The 20,509-nt window shown below is 41.3% G+C and overlaps 1 protein-coding gene across 3 annotated transcripts in view; it reads right to left on the bottom strand.

Moving 5' to 3' along the window:
• LOC111242938 (uncharacterized) overlaps window positions 1–20,509 on the bottom strand; it is a 92,225-nt gene that overhangs the window by 42,718 nt on the left and 28,998 nt on the right. The window contains exon 2 of one of the 3 annotated variants that reach the window (XM_086993016.1): window positions 6,450–6,801. The exons of the other annotated variants lie outside the window; for them this stretch is intronic. The gene's annotated coding sequence lies outside the window, so the exon portion shown is untranslated. The remainder of the gene's footprint in view (window positions 1–6,449; window positions 6,802–20,509) is intronic. 3 annotated transcript variants of the gene reach the window in all.

The raw sequence follows: 20,509 nt of genomic DNA, 5'->3' as shown, positions 1-20,509 counted from the left end.
GCATTTTTAAAAATTAAGCCACCTGTCAAACGGAAGTTCAGAGAGTGACTATTGAAGCACCTAGTCCTGAAACAGTTCGACAGACATTTGAAGACTATTTGATGTCATCCCCGATACATTTTTGCCTAAAGCACTCGTTTTGTAATGTCTCAAAAATATACAGCTACATGATGAGAATGTACTTTCGGGTCAATATAAATGTGAATTACAATTAGTTATAGTCACTGTGTCCTTTGCCTGCGAGACATGCTTTTAGGGCAAGGACCTGCATTAACAATCTGCTCAGACATAGCCCAGGTGGGCACGGTTCTAATTAGCTATAACCAATCTAGTGTAAAGAAAGGACATCATAAAATCAATGTAGAAAAAGAGCTAACGATAACCTCGAGGTATCGAGGCATTGAAGTATTCACTGTAGCGTGCAAAAAAGAAGCATGGTATGCTTCCTGTGAAGTGAAAGTGAACGCGCTTAAAGTTGCCGTTTAAAAACAGCGCAGTGTTCAAGGCGTGGCAAATGGCGCGAAGACGGGGTTATGCCCAAACGTGTGGACATGGCCTACATGAATCTGGCAGGTCGCTCTGGATGCGCTTTTAGCTTAAACGGTTGGGGAATATTTCGAAACCAATCACGCTATACCTCAACAAAAAGCTACCTCGATTAGCTGATGCTCAGCGGAAGGTATCTGTTCGGATGATTTTAGAGGATGCTTGGCGAACTCTTTGCCGCTGGTAGTAAACACGAAGCATTCGACGTAATTTGAAGAAAATTATTCAACCTGATGATTCAGATGATTGAATGATTCAGGCTTGAACATTGAACCTAAATGATGGTTTAATCAAAATGTGCATTAGGCTGTAATTAGATTCATTCTATGCCGATAGTGATACGTTATTAGGTACTTACGCGTTTGGGTATCATACGTTTATTGCTATCACTGTTTTTAATTTTATTTGGATTATTTAGTTCAGCTATACATACGTATAGAGGTTTCAGGTTGTCCTACATCGAGTGTCTTAGCGGCTTCAAAAGCGTCTCCTTTTTTATGCTTTCACAGCTCATAGATAATTTGATCTCGAGTAAAGCAGTATGAGTGAGCACCTTCTTTGCTCGTCTAACTTCTTGCTTGCAGTCAATCTTCAGCTGTATGCACACGATGACAGGCTGTGATATACTAAATTTTATTATTCATTGCTTTTGCAACAAACAAAGTCATCTCCTTTCGGTAGCTCCCGTCAAAAATTACTATCTCGTCACTGTTCATAATAACAAATATTATCACGTCACCACATTCGGCGTGCGCTTGGAGCTAAACGAGAGGCGGTGGAGTTGGTTTTAAATTAGGTCGGCGATTAGTGTAAAAGCAGGTTGCCGGTCCACTGTTGAATTAATCGGAGTAGGTACTCTGAAGACCCGCTTGTAGCCTGCTTACATACAATTTTTGGGCTTTGCCCATCTTTACCCGTCGCAGACTCTCACGTCTGTCTCCCCCCTCGTTTCACAAGGGTAGTCAGTCACGGTGTGATCATTAGCTGACAAAAGCTAACTTAATTTGGTGACAGGGCCGAAAGCTCGCGTCGCCTCTTTACGATGGTTTCCCGTATTGTCTACTGTTGAGAACACCACAAGCAAATCTCATTACCAGTGCACGCTCCTCGACAAGGCGAACGGTCTGAGTGTACGTCCCAACAACGTTAGCTCTAGTAGCAACAGCGGCGACAACAACGCCTAGCTAAGGCTAAAGATTAGAAAGCGGAGGTTCAGCCGGAACGGATCAGGTGGTTTGTGTGTCTTTTTGTGTCTAGCAATGGGAAGAACACCGACCACCGCAATACTACAATGTTCGTTAGCTTTTCCAGCACTGTCCAACGTTACGATTCGACGGGTGCCTTTTTCTCCCGTCGTACTCCTGCCTTTTCCTCTCTTCCCATGTCCAAGCCCTCCTTTCCGCAAATACGTCCCTGTTCCGAAAGAACAGCCCATCAGTACTCAAAGACGCACTCGGTTGCTGACAGGCAGTTGCGGCCACTACTCGAGGGGATGTCAGAGGCTCACGAATGAGTTCAGGGTCTTGGCAAACAGCTCGGAGTCACCGAAGCTGTCGAGGGAGATGCGGTGACAAAGCGTTGTCGTGCTGATTACCAACAAGAGAGCGATCGCGTTTAGTCCAATTGTCAAATATACTGCAGTACGAACCGTTGGGGCTGGACAGTTGCTGAAGGATAGGGTTTAGGGGGCGGCACAGAAGAAAGATGACCCGAGTAGGGAACAGAATTATTCACTGAATACGATTAGGTAGAACATAACGAAAAAGCCAAATTGCAGGTGCAAAGGTGATATACATTGTGTGCACAAATACGTATAGGGTTCTGTGTTGAATGATAGTTTTTTTTTTATAATCGATAATGATATTGCGTCGAGTTCTACTCGGTAAATCAGTACTTAGCTTGTGCCATGTTACATTACTTCTTTTGTAGGGCTTCCATAACTATGTTCCCAGGCTTTTTAGGACTTCTGGGTGCAGCTTTTCGTCGACATCTAGCGCTATGCCTTGGGTGTATTCTGTAGGACTTTCCAATATGAATTTCCTTCGGCTTCTGCTATGAGCAAGCTTGCCGTATTGTACTCGAAGATCTCACCTTGTCTACTGGTACTTACAATTAAGTGTTGATTTTGGTCTTTCGTTAATCAACAAAGCGCCACGGATTGACAATCACAAGTACGGTAAGTGCTTAAATACTATTAGTGACAAATGCATTTCGTATAGTTTCTAGGGATAGTTTATCCAAGCAGTGATAGCATTTTTCTTCTTTAACCGAAGCCTGCAATTTTGGATTGACTTTCACCCTTCGCCCTGCCGTCAACGTATCCCCGATATAACCAATCAAATTTGCTATTTTCATTATTGATGGCTATATGATCCACATATATCTGACCAACTTATTCATTGACATGTAGGAACGTGTCACAATGTATGAGCTCTACAGCTTTCTACTCTCGTGTAATAATGAGTACGGTAAAAATGCTTATGTAAATTAATCAGTGCCTACGCGGGCGTGTTTGGTTACGCTCGGACGTGAAGGTTGCATTTTAATTACAGGACTTCATTAACGGGTCTCAACGTTTGTTATTGTGTAAATAGCAAAAGTTCTGCTGATGGTTTGGTGTCGCTCGTGAAGCTACATCGCGTTGCGTACGATCATCCCATTAATACAAGCAGCTAAAGAATACGAAGTTACGAGTCGTCACCGGCCCCGAGGATTTCCGTAATGTGGCATCTCATAATGATCTATCGGCGTCGTCGTCATGGACACTCGACGTGCCATAAACAACATGGCTGTATCACCATTTCGGCATAGTGTCGTCACAACAATGCATGTTTGTGTAAGTGTGAAGCGGAATGATATATAAACAGTTGGCTTACCTTATTCAGTACGGCATGACTAAGACGTGTTAATGAGATTTTACCAGAACGAACTTCTAACTATACCCTGTAAACATAGCACAGATCAATGTTTTTTTTTGTGCGCGTTCTCTTATAACGCTTGCTTTTGTGTCCGCTGTGCTGCGGGCTAATTGCGGCAGTAAGCCCATTCACAAGGCGGGCCTGTTTGCCTGAATCTTTACGTGAAGAACCCATATCATTAGATATTGTTTCTAAGATCTTACCTAAACAAAAACAGATACTTTACCGAACATGTTTTTCGTGAGCTAAAAGCATTAATCCTGATGGGAACGTTCTTTTTTCAGTGTAATCTGTTTACTCGATGTATAAGTTCAAATCGGAACTTAACCTGCTCACTAGTCACTTCGAAAATACTCCCACTCTAAGCAGTTATTTATCTATTTGCAAGCATGAGCCAAACGAAGTATTTGTAATTGTAGAAACGCTCAAATGTTACTCAACTGTGTTATACACAAAAAAAAATGTAACCGAATTAAATTTCCGGCTGATCGCAGGCCAAAGGTCCCAAAAACACATGGGTTCGAAACGACCGGAAAGGCTAAAATATGAAAACAGGTTTGAAAAAACTACCCGTAGGAGCTTATTTGCACCACCTAGTTGACGGGAGCTCCTCTCGATAGAGACTGCTAATTTCTATATAAAAACCTAGATTATCAAAAATGACTCATTGAAAGGATTTTAGAGCCCTCCTGGAAATTTGTTGAGAATCTTCCGGCTTGCCGCATTGAAATCTTCCTTGGATTTTTCGGAAGCCGCGTGAAAACTGGCCGTAATAAAGAGTGTCAACTTTGAGCAAAAAAATATGCCTTTAATCTTATTGGAGATCCGCTCAGCGCGAACAAATTGTATACTACCAGTTGATGCTTGCTCACATTTCGAAGACGGACCTCCTGCCTTTTTCATGACAGGCGTGACTTGATTCCAGAATGAACTGCCTTTCCCTTAGTATAAAGAAAAAATAACTGATGACCGGAGGCCCAATATTACAAACAGTCCGACGAAGTTTTAATCGAATTTACTTCATTGGATATATATATGATTATGAGTAGCGGCCAGTCTCTTCCAATCGATGCTACTGTCGAGTCTTATATGGTTGAATAAATCTTGTCTTACCCTGGCGTTTTCACTTTGTCATTACGCTACTAAGAGTTCGTTGATTAATTCTACGAGGCGTTATACCTCACATACACCTACTTCAATTTCCAGTTACTTAAATATATGTCGTTAACAAATATTATAGTCTTTGTTCAATTTCTAGACCGGTAGCAAGCTAAACTATAAACATGACAATCGTGCGCGGAGGTATCCACGTCTTTCTACGTGTGCAGTGTTGTTACGTCCAACTACGCTCTTTCCACCAAGTTGCGTCTCCTTTTTGTAGCTCTGGGTTCTAATGTTACAGTAGGTATCTTCGACTGTACAATGCTGTTATATCAATTGACGAAGCAGACGAAATGTACATTATTTTTGCAATTCCTTTAGAGTCAGTCCATTGTCGCAATAAGTAGCAGGCCTTTCTCGGGCGAACATGACCAAATATCGAAGACTCCTAGATTCCTGCTCGTACAGACGCGTACTTAGATTCATACAGGCGCCACACTCTATCATTGGCATTAGATCGTACGGCTAAACGTCTGTCATGAGCGTTGTATTGACTTTATGCATACAGGAACGTTTGGCATATACACAGGGTTAGGCAGAATGTTAACAATGCGCCTGGGGTGCCGGGTGCCCTCAAGGGTGAAGGAACTGGCCACTGGTGCCCTAAAGTGTGCTAACGCTGTGACGCCAGTAATGTCATTCCTAGCTTTTTTTAAACTACCTTGTTTGGACCCCTCCATCAAGGTGGCTAAGCCATGTGTTGAAATATGGGACGTCAGGTATTTATAGAAAATCGATTGGAAAACAATAAAGACAAGGTTAAAGGTCCGAAGGAAGCTATTAGCCTCGAGCAATGTGTGCGATAGAGGAGATTTACATGTATTTAATCAGCGAGGGCCGTTCTATCAGTTTGCTCAGCTGTTACCTTGCTTCATTTAGAAAAAAAAATAGAAAATAGGTTGACAGACGACGTGCCTGTACTGCGGACTTGAAACTTTAGAACTGTTCACATATACAGCCAGCCAAAGTCTTTCTCGGAACTTTATCAGCTTAGGTTCAAGTTCGCCATTAGCGAAAAATCTTTGAGCATGCGCCGTTCATAGCCCAACAAATTTAGTTAGCTAAATAGGGCGCCGGACAGCAAGATAGTCACTTGGTGGTAACTATTATAATAAGCCAGAGTCACAATAGATAATTTGAAAGGAAGTACTCAAACATTGGGTTACAATACGAAAAGGTTAGCAGGTTTACAGAAGTTGAAACAATTGTAAGAAAGAACTAATGCCTATTTTTTGCTAATTGAAGCTTGCAAGCATATGCTATACTTTTCCTTTTATAGACGCATGCTCCGTATTTGTACGATAAAAAGCGAAGGGACACTCGGTAACTTTCCGTGACCTGGCAATAAAGTGTAACTTCCAACCCTCTCGTAAAGGGCCGCGTTGTCTGGGCGACTAATGCGCTTGTTTTCAAGGGCATTGCTATGGTAGTCACAACTGGCAAGTATGCTGCAACACTGGTTTAAATCTCAGCATTAGAACATATAGAATTGAGGAGAATAAAGTGTTATTAAGATAGCTGCTTATAGGATCGTCATTTAGTTTTTTAGCTAGTCTTATTCCAGTTATAGTCCTGATAGAAACTACTAATAGGTGATCTAAAAAATGCTGATTTTGCGGACTACTTTACGTGAGACATAATAACCAATTGTGCTAGAATAAAAAACCTGCTCCACAAAACATACTAATATCACACCTAAATACTAGCTTATAAAAGCCAATTTACGCAACCGTACTCGACGGTCTTGAAATACTTACTAATTCGATTTCCTTCGTCCCTATATTTTCTATTTATTAACGGTAATCCTTACCTAGCATTACTTACCAGGGCAACAACCAGGCCATCCTATCCTATAGTTTATTATTTTCTCTTTCACATCTACTCCTCAGACCTTTCCTGTCTGCCAAATAAGCATTTAAAGAGACAATTTGATCTAACGTCTGCCGCTCAGTCCAGTTACTAACGGAGTTCAGTACGAAATGGCAGAACGACAGCCGTTTCGAGACAATTCCTGGGGGAGACAACAGCGGTGTTCTGCGCGGTGAGAAATAATGCTGAAGGCCGAGCAATAGCCAGGCACAGTAAGCGACGTAAAGGGCAAACGAGCCATCCACAACGCTTAACACCCAGATGAATAACGTCGTAGAATTCTGCTCGTTCCGAGTGACATCGTAATCTAAAAAAAGAAACAAAGAAAGGGATAAATGAAATTCGTTCTAGGTGGCCCTTTTCTTTCGCTCATGCACTCGAAAGCAGTAGGTCCAGAATCTTCTTTTTGAATACTGGCCTAGCCCCCAATGCTTTTACACATTTTAAGAAAATGTTCCAAGTCGCCTGCGCTCCGATCAGCTTCGCACCGTAGAACAAATCCTTTTGCGTTGTCACAGACAAGCGATGGTTTTTAAGTCGGGTTTTGCTTCCCAACTGCCAGCGGTAAAGCGCAATGGAGTCTAAGAATTAACGACTCGTGAAGCGAAGAAAAGCACTGTTGAACGCAGCGGGGGGTCCCATCATTGAAAGGGCAAGTAAAGGGTTAGTGCGAAGGAGCAACTAGGATCGCCGTCGAAAACAGAAGGCCAGCTCGGTGGAGGAAAACAACTCCGAAGGAGATCGGATTGGGCCTTGACGTTGGCAAGTCACTAGCACCTGAACCAACGGTAGCGGTGGCGTGGGGCAGCAACTTTTGTGGAATAAAATGAGTAATAATAGAGTTGTTCGAAGACGAGCCATCATGGCCGCCTTCGCGTCGCGTTATGAGCTCGACGTTCCACGACAGCACCGACGCAGTCTTCATGAGTGCGCTCCATCAACGCAGAACCTATCTCTTTCTAAAGGTTTTAGTATGTTGCTATTTCATAGGGTAGACACGCACCTAGCTTTCGGTTGAGACCAGGCCGGTTCAGCTGATTGGCGACAGCCCGTCGAGTGGAACCTAATTCTGTCCGTTGTGGTTCGTGGGTGACTTAGGAAAATAGACGCGCGCATAATTACAAGAATATACTATCTAATTGGATTAGAGAATGGCTATCATACCTGCCGATATGTAGGTGACAGGACGACGAAGAAAAATGTCTGTTATTAGCGCTGCTTTTGCAGCAGCCTTTCGGTCAAATTCGGAGTTATAGCGACGTTCTGTCGGAGGCGCAGTAGAAAAGCGTATTCGCAAAATTACTTTGGAACAATACAAGACAGAACAGGATAACGTAATCACGTTTAAGTTGGCTGTAACTTAGAGGAGAATATATGCTTAAATATTTATAGCTACACACTATAGAACTCCATCTGTTCGTAATTGTGTGTCATTGTTAACTTGTTATTATGTCATTCATTTCTGTAATATCCATAATGAATAAGTACTTATTAAATGTAAGCAAGACGATTTTGCATCATTTTGAATTTTTGAAATGTACGAATCATCTGTTTAGAACGGTTTAGGAAATAGGCATCAGTCTGACCAACATCTAGATTTTTCTCTTCCCACAAAAGCATTTGGTCTTTCTCTACTGACATAAAATTCACAATTCCAGACCTTTCCTTATAGCACGTGATCTCGTTATAACTAGTTAGTCGAGCCGTCTGATCTTCTTATAATCTTCACTAGCCGTTTGCCTACATTCGTAGCATGTTCTACATGCCTCGTACCTTTCTGAATAGCCCGGCTATGCTTAGGTTGTTCCTAGTCCGGCGCCAGTTTTTACCCACATTTTCGCCTGTTTATCCTCGTATAGTCACTTTCTCTAGGCTCCTTGGCGCAGGCATGTTCTATCTATTTCTATTTGCATGCAAACCGTGTCTGTTTGGTCTGGGCCGTGTACAATCTTGTACTTGCAAATTTGTTAATAAGTTATTATTATTATACTTGTCTCATATAGTTGCCTTTCTTTCTCCGATTGGGTCAGCATTCGATGGATTTGTAGCCTATATAAGGTTGCCTATATATGGCTCGAGCGTCCAGCGTTCACGAGAACGGGGCTTCAAGACCATACAGAGTTCCCCTTGTCTGGAGCATAAGAGAGCACGAGCTACCATATGGGACAAGAAGACGTTGCTACGGTACGGTTGTTGCAAGAACGTTGTTTTTTCTTTCGGGAAAAAGGCGGAAGAACAATAGAAAGGATGAGAGCAAACGAACAGGCGACTGCTGCATCCTCCCTTTGCTCTAGTTGTAAGAAGCAGATTGATGGTCCCACTGACCAGCGACAGTTCAGGGTGGCCCGGTTCCGAACCCAGTCCTGGGCACACCAACTCTGCTTGACTAGACCCGTTCGGTTGGTCGACAACAGGAAAGAGCTTCGGAGGCCACGAATGCTCGGCTTGTCGTGGAATTTGTGAACAAATGGCGTGTTCGTACTTTTTCCACGTTCACTTTTGCAGTGCAACCCGAGGCAGTGTGGCTGGTTTAACTGTGAGTGGAGTCAAAGGTCTGGCTCCTTTAATTTTTTTGCCCTTCGTAGAAAACAAGAGGGAAAGGGACACAACTTATAGAAAGCGAGAAAAGAGTGAGGACAAGACCGAAGATTATATCGCTTTTTTTCTCTGTATTAAACTTGATCACTCACTGACACTGCTTTATATTTCAGCATCGTACGCGGAGAAAGATGGCAAGGGGAGTTGTAAACAAGTCTAAAACAGCAATACTTATTGCATTTTGGCGCCGAATGTTTGTATTTCGAATAGTCCGTGGCAGCTCGAGTTGTGTGTGCATGCTGTGGTGTTGTTGTAGTACCTGTGACACATGACTTTTGGGAGCGGTTCGTGCTCGTGAGCATGTGTAAAGTGGGTGTAGGGTAAAAATGCTATTATGGGTCAGGTAGGAACAACTCTGAGACGACCTCTTTTCGCGTTGATGTTTAAACGAGTGCGGATCGTCTATTTATTAGATGATTTGTACTTATCAGAGCGACAAAACGAGTCAAACTCCATTGTCAGAAAGACTACCTTTTATATCTTTTTTAGCAGCTCATAGACAAATTTTTAACTTAGCAAAAACGACACAATCAATTCTAATTTAATGGACTTTTGTCAATTTTTCGTAACGGACTTATTATATTATCTATGAGATGTCATGTCAACCATAAAAATCTGACCCATACGTAATCACAAGTAGTCATAATTATATAGGTCACATCGAAACAAGTTAAATTGAGGTAATTAAGGTCGCAGTTACGGTACAAAGAATAAAGTCGAAGTTCGCATTCCTGCGCGTATATACGCAGTGTAAACCTATGGATTTGCGGAATATGACATGTATGCTTATGTAGTGCTTACGATGTGCTATTTATGTTACACAGATTTACAAAACAGCGTCTTACAAAATCAAGACAAGAAAAACAAAATTACAAAATCAGGACAAATCACCTTCCTATTATGAATTCATCGTTTCTGTATGGATATTACGACGCTAATTTTACATATGCAAAGTCTCTGAAGTTTCAAAGTTGAAGTAGACTCCACTGAATCCGAATAGCAAATTTATACGGTCAGTTTTGGAGGTCGTCATCGGCTCCCGATTCTACAAACCTAAAGGGGCAGAATAAACCTAGCTGGATTCCCTGCAACCAATACATGACTGCAGCACAGTATAAACACTGCAAGTCGATCTCGAGTTTCCTACGCGAATGTGATCATGAAATTCAACGCTTTTCAGCTGTATCTCATTCATCAGGAAGCGATTGTCGGAGACGCGTCTTGTGTATCTGCTCGTCGATACTATTACAAGAAACACTGGTGCTTTATCAATTCAATTTTGTGACTTCTTGCATAACCCCAATCCAGCTCTTTAGATTAACATTTGAGCGTCCGTTCTTCCTTGTTTCAGCGGATCGCTTATTCCCAGCAATCACATAGGCGGCCGACGGAGCAGTCGTGTAAATGATATTTCCCTTCGCAAAAAATACGCAATTCTTAGTCGCTTTGATCAGCGATGCTCTTGCCCGAGGTCTGCTCTTATGTTTTGGTCCTCATGCCATCGTCATTTGATGAGCTTGTCATCTTGGCTGTACTAAACTCGTAGGTTTTTATACACCTAGATACCCATCATGGAAGTGCCGACCGTACAACCAACCGACATTTACTATAGTCTGTCAGTTAGTTGACTTGGTGGCAACGTGTTGTAAAGACAAAAAAACGTTTGTACCATATGATACCTATAACAAATAAATCGATCATATATCTCATCATGAAAGAATACCATAGCCGTAATTACCTACACGTTTGGAGATTCATTTCGAGGAACCATGAACGAGGCACCGCATACAGAGGAATAGAGAGTCTCAGTAGGGTCCGATGTGAAAAAAACGAGATAGAAAAATAATAAGAGTCGGCGGCCTTTAATTACGTTGCAAAAACTGGTTTACTTTAGAGAGTGTGTTTTGAGCAAGGAGCATCTGCTATTAACAGACTATGACTCCAGAGGAAAAGGGAAAATTTACAGTAGCAACTAGAAATTTTCTATCGTATAATAAAATGGAAAAATCACATATTGCTTCAAGGTGCCTTATTTAATTATGCAAAACCTATATCACAAAAATACTATTATCCATTTGTTTTAAAGCATACATTCAATTACCATTTATCGGTAAAGAACTTTTAAAATAGCCGTCAGGACTAGTCAGGAACCAGCTCTTTAGGTCTGCTATGAAGAAATGTGAAATATAAATTCACTTGGATTTAAGTTTATGATTTAAGTAAACCTTGGAGCCGCTGCGCCCAACGTTGCTGTGGACCCCCTCCCCGTTCCTTCCCCTACAACATCGGAGAAAATGGAGTTTCATTAAAATTCTTAAATATGGAAACTCACACTCGAATACATTTTCCCTATCGTGTCTACAAGCTGACTTATTTGGCCTGAGCAACATTTCCTTCGAGCTAAGTCTCAGCTTGTTTTGAGAGAAATAAACTCAATCAGCTTACGTTTACCAGCCATGGGTGTCAGATAATTAGTATAGTTTCCTAACTTTCTCATAAGACTTTTTAATAACTAAGAAGTATACAAACTCCAGAAACTCAATATAGACAATTAGCGTTAGCCTATTTCCCTAATATGCGTTTCAGTGCAAGGTCTTACTTCTATGCGAATTCGACCGAGATCTGTACCCGCAATCAAGCTGACTGGCACAAACAAAATTCATTCCTGAGGACCGGCTTCCACTAGTGAAGATCAATCGTATCGGTTTGCCATCAGAACTATCTACCGTTTTAAAAGGTCTGACAGTACCAACAAGCATGCATTTAGCATCCAATATCAAGCACTTTTGTAAAGTTTCTCTCCAGCGACTTATGAAACAGCACCATTTTCCGGTATACTTGGGCTAAGTGCGCCAAACTCTCTTTTGTCCCTTCGTACTTAGAGCTACCCTGTAACCGGTTCTCCAGCTGGTCCTACCTAAGGTGCGTGAGCAAAAGATCAACATGGTTACAGGACAGTAGGCACTTGTTTGAATAACAAAACTAACGATGGCGTCGGCGCCTTAATCTCAACGAATTTCGACCTACTTCGTCTGCAATTTACATTTCTCCCTTAGCTCCGACTGTGGGGAGCATGCGTGTATGGTTTCATACGATATCAAGCCAGAACAGCACGGTATACACAGCATTACCCTATTAACTTTGGTGTCGCGATTTACTACAAAGCCGATTTTCCTTGGGAACTGATTCGACCCGAGCGATTCAAACAGCCCCAATAAAATGACTAGCGGTATTTCAAAGTTCCCTTCTGCTCGAAAGTGTTCATCTTCTCAGACCAGCAACGTTCGACGATTTGTGGCTATCCGTCCTGCTTTTCTCGCGAATCCTTGTTGAAAACATCTAGCAGCGCATCAGCCGAAGACAGAAAAGTACAAACCACAAACTAGATAACGGGAAAGAGAGTCAGCGTGGCTTTTCCAAAGTACATCAAAGCACTCAACAACATTAACCCCGCGTCTGCTACGACTATCTTTTTCCAGACGCAGAGACGTAATTTCGGAACGAGCCTGTTTCTGATACGTTGAAGTCAGATCAGGCTGAGTCAAGACGCTGGGACACACCAAGCCAACAATTTATGTGAACCAGCGGTGAACAAAGAGAAGCCGTCTGAATGACTCTGTGGTGACAATTTGCAACGTCTGGTCTAACGTTGCGATCGTTTACGAGCCGCGCAATAGCTGCTACTGACGGCATCGGTAGGACAGAGACTTACCAAGTGTTACAATAAGCAGATATGACGAGTGCAGTGGTCTTTGCTTATGAAGTAATAAACAACCAACCAAAAGGAGAAGCGGACACATATATCTGTTTTGAAGCAAGGAAACATCGATGCCTTGCTCATATACTCAGTTTCCAGTGAAACATTTGAACAGCAGGACAGACGTACAGATTAGAACGACTAACTTATAATTTGCTACGCGATCATAGCACATAAGCATACGCCTCGACTAGATTTAACGTTTTATTGCTTTGCTCCAACTGTTTTTTTTTTTTTTTTTTTGTAATCTCCTTGTCTTCTCTAATCTGCTTTGAAGAGTAGTATCTTATGTTACTATCGCGAATTACCTTTGTGTATAGTTACAGCCAGATCCCCGAGTCCTTTCATCACACAGAAATATGGCCTATTTGAGAAAACCTTTAAAGCGTGTTATGTTCGTATTTCCTTTCTTCATGTCGGCTGTGGCCTACCAAAGCGGATAACCTATAGTAATGTTCCAGTTGGCGCCTGTCTTGTTCCTTGTAGCTGTTGGTAAAGAGAGATGGTCCTATTTGTCGTCTTGAAGGGATCGAAATTCCAATTGAACGATCTTCCTGCTGCCGTTATACGGTGGCGAAAGTCGGATATCTGATTGTTGCGTCAAGCCTCGCTTGTCTCTGTCTGCCCAGAACAAAATGGCCCAGTCGATCAGCAAACAGTGAAGCATCTGAAGCCAATAAATATATTGGGCAAACAAACGATATAGAGAAATCAAATGTAGCTTAATTTGTATCATTTATGAGTGACATGATGCGTTAAATAGGTAGCCTCATGATGATTCTAGGTTTTGTAGATGTCGTAAACATAACCATATTTGGCGCGTTCGATGTTCAATATCTAAGGGATGTCTAAGTCACTTTAAACAAATGTAAGACGAAATAGCGTCGACAAGAGAAAAACGTATTTTTTTCGAGAAACGGTCTAAATAATATTAAAACTCGTCAAAGATGACTCTAAAGTGAAGCTATGCCGAGATCACCTGAATGAAAACCGGAGACGGATCCGGAATCAAATTCTCTAAGTGTTAAGTGGGCAAGACTTATTATTAATAACCGTAACTTACTGTACTTTGAATAATTTCTTGGCTGAAATATTAACTTATGACACACGTAGCTTAGCCGCTATACATACATATTTATCAATGGCGAATATAGGTACGGCGATCTATCGATCTGCACAGAAATGAGGGGTAACGATTTTAAAGTTCTAAATCTTATAGTTATCCTCAATTACCCTAAATGATATTTGAATTTTCCAATAACACGACAAAAAAAAAAATTACGAATTATCGAATGAGATGAATATAGAAACATGTTTTAGTTTTTCATTAAACTTTACGTCAATATCCTGCAAATTTTCGCTGCATCTTCATTTTAAAAACGAATGAAAAAAATCCTGTAATTTCATTTTCTCTTATTACTCAAAACTATTATTCAAAATTGTCTCCATAAAATTTTCCTGTGCTTTAACAGTATAAAGAGATTGTGTATGATGTTTAAGTTGAGCTTTCCTGATGATTAGCTTTGAACAGAGATGGGACCTTCGCAAAATGAATTTCTAGTAACTATTATGTTCTCCGGTATAATCTAACCCGAAGTTGGTAATTGCTATTGATTAACACATTCTGCAAGCTTTGACGGCTTGGGGCTCGGTGTATGGTTTGTAAAGAATTGATAATACCTCGAGTTGTCTGTCCATTGACTAAAATCGTAGATACAAAATGTTGGATTACGGTAGATTAAAGGTGCTATATATTTTTGTGGCGGCATATGAAGTTAGCCAATTATTCCTTTGCAAGACTCTCCAACATTGATACAATCTCGTTGTAGCTTAAAAGTGGGAACTCGATTCGATACTTCCGCATAGCTTTTCGAACAGGGTGTACGATCTGAGACTTTTATTAGCCATCGAAGGGAATTTTAACTAAATACATGAATAACCCAGAAGAAAATCACAAACTATTCAGCTCCTTAATAACCTCATTTCAGTAAAAATAAAGCCACTTTTTTTTTCCTATTCCAAGCCACTTCCATAGCTTGTCTTCGTAGGGTTGGTGTTCTCATAGAAAGCTTTGCAGTACTTTATAAATGAATCGATAGAATTGGTTTTTTGAATCGATAAAACCTTTTTTTTAAGAGACTCATATACCTTTCCTACCCTTAGGCAAAAGAAAAATAGAGGCAAGTTATCCCACATGCACGGCTCATTCACTACCATTCGGTTTTCGCCCTTCTATTGCCTATCCGACCCATACAGATTTTTTTATAAATTAACCGCGTCCCTCGGTACCCTTAACCCTGCGCTCCTTCAGTTTCGGCAGATATTTGGTTTAGATCTGTGCGGCAGCGTTTATATTATCATATTGGTTGCGCGAACATCACATTTGAAATAACAGAATCGGCTGATAGGCAGTAACAGATTTAGCGTTGCGACCTTGAACACAACACCGCCACCACCCGACCCAACATTGCAGTACTATGTTCCCCTAAGGCGCATCTGCTTCAAGGCTGTTGGACCTATCGTATATCTATGATGTCCTCTCCGGTGCCGCGAGCTGTGACTGCTGTCCTGCTTACGCAGTTCCTATGTCGCATAGGAAATATATCCACAGGTTCCGGGATCCGTACCACGAAACTTAAGCAGCGATGCGTCAACCCGTATCCTGAAATCATTTATTACGGAATCGTGAATGGTCTCAGGCATCGGTCGCGCCTTCTAAACAGACGCTGGCTTGGCAAAGCAAATAAAGCTGCAGATGTGGAATTTTAGTAAGCTCCCTGCCACGTAAATGTCCTGTCTTACGGCATAAGCTTCCCGTGTCCCTGCTATAGTTTTGCCTCTACGTTTAGATAGCTAGACGTATTTTTAGGTCGCGACATAGTCATTCTGCTGAGGAGCACGGCAGGACCTATTGACGCAAATAGCAAAGCAAAGGCATAGAAGCGGAAGGAGGATTGCTGAAACAGGTCACTAGGGGGTTACTGGGGTAATAATAACAGACACATGAGGCTAGTCGAAGAGACAGCAATGAAGACGTCGCAAAGAATTCCTTGTACTCTCATACGTTTCAGCTAATTGGTTCGCATGCTATTAAACTATTTATGAATAGGGTTATAGTTTCTTGTCTGCACGTCTTTTGGTTACCTCGGAGATTTTCCGTCTGATCAATATTAGTAAATTAATACGTCTAAACCTGGTTGTGAAGGTTAATGGCTAATCTGGTCCTCAGGAAAAAAGAATTTGTAGTAAATAGACTAAACAAAATATTTCTTAAGGCCACTAATGTAGGTAAAAATTATGGAGAGGAATCGGCAGCTCTTGTAACACTTCATTGCGTTCTCACAATCCGCGCGTTAGCTAATAGTAGACAGGTTAAACCTATTTTTATTATTACTTAACTATTTTCTTTGCTATCTTCTTGATGTTAAATTTACGTTTCAATATGCCATCTTCAAATGGCGCAACTCAATCAATTAAATTTGATTTATTTTTCTAGTTCATTTATAGTAGCCAAAAACTTAATATACACAATTCAATAACACAATACTCGAATATTAGAGAGAGTATATAGAATTAGTCGAAGCACTTCACGCTATAGAGATAAAACTAGTATGAATTTAGAAGGCTCATTTGGCATCTATATGATCTCAAGGGAAACATGAAGCTACGGTGTCTAAAACAGGTAAGTTTTCCAAATAATTATCCATTGTACAGCATTATTCTCTATAGTTTAATAGCTGCCGAAAATGATCATATCGTGGATTATCAACATAGTAAGACGTCATTGGCTTTCTGCGCATATTTATTGGTCGATACAAGCATCCACACAGTTCCGGAAAATCAATTCCAGAGCTAAGATGTCCTCAAAGATGGATTCAGAGTCTATGAGATAAATACCCCTATTTTAATATTAGATTCAGTTTGTTCCACCATCTGACCTGCCTCTTCCTATTGGATTTCGTGGTGCGCGACGGGCGAGCACGGCATTTTCGTATTACGTCAGCGCACACATTTAACAATCTAACGATGTTGACTGTGTCGCAAGAGCATTATACACTGCCATGTCGACACGAATGTGTCTTATATAATACAATGCCAATGATATTACTATTCGTCACGCGATTCGTTTTTTAGTCTTTCTCGATAGATAAATTTCTAATGAAAAACAGCCAACTAGAACTTCTGCGCCTGGTAACTTCTCTGAAGCTTTCTGAAATTCCGATAAAATGTAGCCTCGATAACGGGCAGAAGCCTCCGCGGGAATAATTAGCAAGCCCAGGAATTTAGCTCAATGATACGGTGAAAAAGCGAAATCAATTCAACTCTGCCGGCTCAGTACTCGTTGATACCTATATGTCTGTCCATTGTATCAGAAACGATTTGCGTTTAGTGCTGGGGCTTACGCCCAACCAAAGCATGCGTTTCGATGGAAACAACCGACGGAGAAACGCGGAAATGTCGACAATGCGGTCGCGCCCTCTATATCCACTCGCCTGATGAAGTATAGGGGGTATGTTTGGCAGTGCAGACACATGATAACGAAACAGGAAACGGGCCAGAGCGAGCTCATTTGAAGCATCGGTGAATGGAATGTTGTCCGCGTTCTAGTTCAAAGAACTAAACTAAATGCTCAGAGTTTTACAGCCGACATCACCGTTGGGCATTCCATCAGACTGCTAGCTACCGGCACGAAACGAAACGTGTCTACACTCGGACTCAAACAGGGCCGAGTTGCTAGGTTTACGTTGCTAAGGCGTTCTTACATGAACACTTGCGGATAGCTCCTGGGGCTGTTTACAGCGATCCAAGACACAACGCGTATTGGCTGGTGAGATAGGCCGTTGCCCCTGGAGACAGCCCGAATATCAGTGCCATCCGCAAGCCGTTCAGAGGAGTGTGCGCGTACGGAGCGTCCGTCTGGGTACAATCGAACTCAACGGCTAAGTCGACATTAGTCTAGAGGGTTTGGGGATCTTTCACAAGTGAGTATAATAGTAGGTTTGCATCATGTAATAATAGGCGATCTTCGAATTATCGTAATAGCGTCTGACGAAATGGAAGTGATAAGGGCTAAAGGCGAGGTGGGTCTATAGAAGTGTTGAATCATGAAGATCTTTTAAGGACAACTTGCTGATGTCCACCCTCCCACCGTATGCTTTGGTGCGTAGAAGAAACATAATGCTACGCACTAACATACGCGAACACGTATTAGATTATTTATACATGTTAGAAATGTACCATTTCCATCTATGGGAACTTGTGTACATTAGTATGCAACATAGCCGTCAATGGGCATTCTGGAGTGCACGAATCGTGCCTTGCAGTCAGGTCATGGCATTAATCTACAAAGGCCATAGTACCAATCATGATTGTTAGTATGAATTAATTAATAACCCGCTATTTACATAATGAAGAACTTTGAAACATACATTCAATATTAAAGTCGAATATCTAAATTTCGTAGTTCAAATATTCATAATTCAATGTCAAAATGACCATGTGTCATAAATTCTCCGTATCCTTTTCTATGTTGTGCGAATTTGTTGGGTCTATATTTTCTGGTAAAGCTTAGAATCTGACAAAGGACTATTATCGTTTAAAAGAGAACCGTATTTCATTGGTAAGAATGAATTTTTGTAGGCATAATGATCATAGATGTTAATTTGCTAGTAGTACATTGACGGTCAGGCTGACAGCTGTCGACCGGGGACGTAGCCGATTCGGTAAATCGAAAAAAAATTGGCGCGCATTTTGAATTCATTTATCATATAGGTCCATCCATAACGATGTGTACCGATGCAATTTTCGCTTGGATATATGGCTGTGTGATGCGCCCAAATATATGTGTATACGTCATGTGCTTTTATGAATAGATTCTTAGGCTTAGGTTTTAGGCTTGCGTTACAGCTATGCTCCTCTGATTACTGAAGCAATGTTGAGCCTATTTAGAATTTTTCTAGTGGAAAAATTGGACTTGTGATATTTGGTTCGTGTTAAGCGATGGGTATACTCAGAGGTTCAGACGAGGAATAATGCAAGAGAAGATTGCTATCACATTGCCGTTAAAGCTAATTTATTCCAGCTTGCTATTGCTACCAGCGTTAATATATTAGCTTACTATAACCAGGGACCCGTGAAAAGGTCTATTTTCGAAACTAGACGTAGGCGCACTGTCGTTTTGTGTTGGGAAGGCCAGCTGTCTGGAGCAGTGCCCGAGTAACGCAAAACCGAGCGGTAAACTCAAAACCTTCATGCACTAATATGGCTAGTAAGCCCGTGTGTGGAGGCCATACCTCAGGATGAAAGTGAAGGTAAGTTCTGAAAAGCCGGTACCTGCAGTGCCAGGTAGATTCACTGTTTTCACCTCGTCAAGGGTGCCTAAATAATTAACTAATACGCCATGCCAGTGAAGATTTCATTACTTGCAATATTAGAATTTCATCACAGGTTTGCTGGTCTTTGTTTTCCGTTTTTAATACTCCGTTTGCTTTAAACGTGGCTAGTAAGCGTCATCAGTTCCGTTGAGTTTGAGTCAGTTGGAATAAACCACAATGGCGATAATGAAGATAGCGCGACTAGGTGTATCCAGAAACAAAAGTAACGCGTTCAATACGGTGAATGAGTTCTCTATTTTCTAGCTAGTCTTTGATCCCGTCGGGGTCCTTAAGGTAGGAGGAGTTTAGCGTTCGGATGAAGAGTTTAATAAAATAAGCTTAAAAAATCACCGATTTTTATTGCCGCTAGGCTGTTGAAGGGAATCTCTTCAACTGGGTGGATGGTTCAGCAGGGGGTTAGCAACCTCTTGTGACAACAACGGTGTGCTGTTTAGCCGAAATTATCTGACAGACGGTCATAATAATGCGGAGACACAAGGATAATAATACCTAGTGTCCTTGGAAGGAAAAAATTGCGCTAGACAGGACTAGGTTTTGCGCAATGCTATCTAGTTTTCGGGAACAATTTCAGTAGTCTTGTTAACACAAGATACATCAACGAAGAGATTCAAAGCAAACGAGATACAAAAGGACTCCAACAGTCTAAAGCTAGACTGATATTTTCTTTTATCTACAAATAGATATCTACAGTGGTATCGTGGTCGACCGAAAAGTGCTTTTATGCATGGTTCATAACTTGGGAGTTACTGATATGTTTGTCTTTGATACATTTATTAACACTCATGAAGGTGTTTTCCAGATTTTTTTAAAAAGCCTTAGTTTTTTCTTATGACGTACCATCCTAGAAATATCTGTAGTAGTTAACAAAAAAGCAAGATTATTACCATTTTGGTAGGCACGTTCCGCTTAGCATCCGGATCTATTGTACAGAGTCTTATTGAATATTTTCTTTCTATAATTAAAAAATAATGTTAGGGTTCTGGGAGCGCGAAGTGCTCGAAGTTGTCCTTAAAATAGACTCGGTTGATATTCTTCTATTTGGCCAAAAAGTTTCGCCAGTTATCTTTTGGATTGAGCCGCTTTAAATTGCGCAACCTTTGCAAGTTTGAGGTTTGTTGCCTTTTACTATTGAGCGACGAAACGATAGCGATAAATACGTTACGTTTCCAAGCCGCGTCAGCCTCATCCTAATAATAAATATAGCACAAGAGAACTTCTACGTGCCATCAAGTTCGGAACTTCTGCTGTCTATGGATATGTATGGA

The sequence above is a fragment of the Varroa destructor genome, unplaced genomic scaffold (genome assembly GCF_002443255.2).
Source record: "Varroa destructor unplaced genomic scaffold, Vdes_3.0 BEIS01000001.1, whole genome shotgun sequence".
NCBI lineage: Eukaryota > Metazoa > Arthropoda > Arachnida > Mesostigmata > Varroidae > Varroa > Varroa destructor.
Note: the sequence above shows the minus strand (reverse complement) of the source record. Positions and strands in the feature narration are given on the sequence as shown.